Source organism: Prosopis cineraria, unplaced genomic scaffold (genome assembly GCF_029017545.1).
Source record: "Prosopis cineraria cultivar Desert tree isolate PC_DT_omini unplaced genomic scaffold, ASM2901754v1 PC7, whole genome shotgun sequence".
Classification (NCBI taxonomy): domain Eukaryota; kingdom Viridiplantae; phylum Streptophyta; class Magnoliopsida; order Fabales; family Fabaceae; genus Prosopis; species Prosopis cineraria.
In genome coordinates, this window is record NW_026555338.1 from 1,685,733 (window position 1) to 1,688,473 (window position 2,741).

At 50.5% G+C, this 2,741-nt stretch overlaps 1 pseudogene; it reads left to right on the forward strand.

Annotated features, from left to right (window-relative positions):
* Window positions 1-382: 382 nt before the first annotated feature.
* Window positions 383-537, forward strand: LOC129316969 (5.8S ribosomal RNA; annotated as a pseudogene).
* The last annotated feature ends 2,204 nt before the right edge of the window (window positions 538-2,741 follow it).

The following is a 2,741-nucleotide window of genomic DNA, read 5'->3' on the forward strand; positions in this document are numbered from 1 at the left end:
ACTACGTCCCTGCCCTTTATACATACTGCCCTTTTCACCGTTGACTACGTAGGCAATTCGCTGCTGGCGACATTGCAAGAAGTCCACTGAACCTTATCATTTACAGGAAGGAGAAGTCATAACAAGGTTTCTATAGGTGAACCTACGGAAAGATCATTGTTGATGCCCTGAGAAAGATTGACCTGAGAACCGGTCCGAAAGTCCCCGCGTGAGGCAAGTCTCCCAGCGCGAGCCTGGGACGTAGCCCCGCTCCATGCTGGTCTAAGCCCCTGGCACAACAACCAACCTCAACACTCAAGGCGCCAAGGAAACGCAGAGAAACAGCCTGAAAGTGGAGCCCTTGAAGCCAACACTGCATCTTTTGCCACTTGCATCCGGAAACGACTCTCGACAATGGATATCTCAGCTCTCGCATTGATGAAGAATGTAGTGAAATGCAATACTTGGTGTGAATTGCAAAATCTCGTGAACTACTGAGTGCTTGAACACAAGTTGCGCCCGAAGTCATTAGGTTGAGGGCGGTCTGCCTGGGCATCACGCAACATCGCGATCGCCCAAAACCACGAGAGGCGGAAGGTGGCCTCCCAAGAGCCCCAGCTCCTAACAGGCTGAAAGTCACCCCTCAGTGACAGCCGCTATGGTGGAAGGTGGATGAGATGCCAATTGAGCCCACACGTGCATGCGCCGTCCCCTGAGTCAGGCCGCCAGATCACTGTCCCTAAATGCAACCCCAGGTCAAGCGGGGCTACCTGCTGAGTATAAGCATATTAATAAGCAAAGAAAAAGAAACTAACAAGGATTCCCTTAGTAATGGCAAGCGAACTGAGAAAAGCCCAACATGAGAATAGGTCACCCTCGGCGTTCGAATTGTAGCCTAGAGAAGCATCCTTAGCGGTGGACCAGGCCCAGGTCCCCTGGAAGGGGGCGCCAGAGAGGGTGAGAGCCTCGTCATGCTTGGACCTTATTGCACTACGAGGCGCTGTCAGCGAGTCGAGTTGTTTGGGAATGTAGCCCCAATCGGGCAGTAAATTTTGTCTAAGGCTAAATACTGGCGAGAGACCAATAGCAAACAAGTAAGGTGAGGGAAAGATGAAAAGGACCTTGAAAAGAGAGTCAAAGAGTGCTTGAAATTATCGGGAGGGAAACAAATAGGGGCTGGCAATGCATCTCGGTCGAATGTAGAACGGCGTGAGTCGGTCCGCCGATCGACTCGAGACATGGACTAATGCGGATTGTGGCGGTGGCCCAAGCCTGTGCTGTTGACATAACCATGGTAACGTTGCCACCGTGATCGTGGCTGGCAGCGTGTGGCATCACGGCATGACCCAACACCCGCGCGCTCCTAGCGTTGGCCTGTGAGCTCCCCATTCGGCCTGTCTTGAAACATAGACTAAGGAGTCTGACATGTGTGCGAGTCAACGGGTGAGTAAATCCGTAAGGCGGAAGGAAGTTGATTGACGGGATCCCCCAACAGGTTACACCACCGACCGACCTTGATCTTTTGTGAAGGGTTCGAGTGAGAACATGCCTGTCGGGACCCGAAAGATGGTGAACTATGCCTGAGTGAGGCAAAGCTAGAGGAAACTCTGGTAGAGACCTGAAGTGATACTGACATAAAAAATCATTCGTCTGACTTGGCTATAGGGACGAAAGACTAATCGAACCATCTAGTAGCTAGTTCCCTTTGAAGTTTCCCTCAGGATAGCTAGAGCTCGAGTGCGAGTTTTATCAGGTAAAGCTAATGATTAGAGGCAACGGGGGCCCAACACCCTCAACCTATTCTCAAACTTTAAATAGGTAGGATGGCCTAGTTGCTCCGTTGAGCCACGCCACAGGATTGAGAGCTCAAAGTGGGCCATTTTTTGTAAGCAAAACTGGCGATGCGATATGAACTAGAAGTCGAGTTGCGGTGCCCAACTGCGTGCTACCTAGATCCCACAAAGGGTGTTAGTTGATTAAGACAGCAGGACGGTGGTCATAAAAGTTAAAATCTACTAAGGAGTGTGTAATAGCTCACCTGCCGAATCAACTAGCCCCAAAAATGGATGGTGCTGAAGCGCACGACCTATATCCAACTGTTAGGGCCAACACCAGGCCCCGATAAGCAGGAGGGCTCAACAGTTGCTGCAAAACCTCGGGCACAAGCCCGAGCGGAGCGACCATTAGTGCAGATCTTAGTGGTAGCAGCAAATATTCAAATGAGAACTTTGAAGGCCGAAAAGGGGAAAGGTTCTATGTGAACAGCACTTCCACATGGGTTAGTCGATCCTAATAAATGGGGGAAGCCCGTCTGATAGCGTGTGACACGCACACTTCGAAAGGGAATCAGGTTAAAATTCCTAAACCAGGACGCAGTAGCTGGCAGCAATATTAAGGAGTCCAGAGACGTTAGTGAGGGCCTCGAGAAAAGTTTTTTATTCTATTTAATAGCTTGCCCACCCTAGACGTCAGTGAGGGCCTCAGGAGGTAGGGTCCAGTAGTTAAAAGAGGACCGCATGTCGCATGGTGTCCGGTGCACCCTCGGTGGCCCTTGAAAATCCAAAGGATTGAGTACCTCCCACACTTGGTCATACTCATAACCACATCAGGTCTCCAAGGTGAATAGCCTCTGGTCGATGGAACAATGGAGGTAAGGGAAGTCGGCAAAATGGATCCGTAATATCGAGAAAATGATTGGCTCTGAGGGCTGGGCACGAGGGATTCCTGTACTTAGGATTCCTCTTACAAGGATCCTTCTTCTT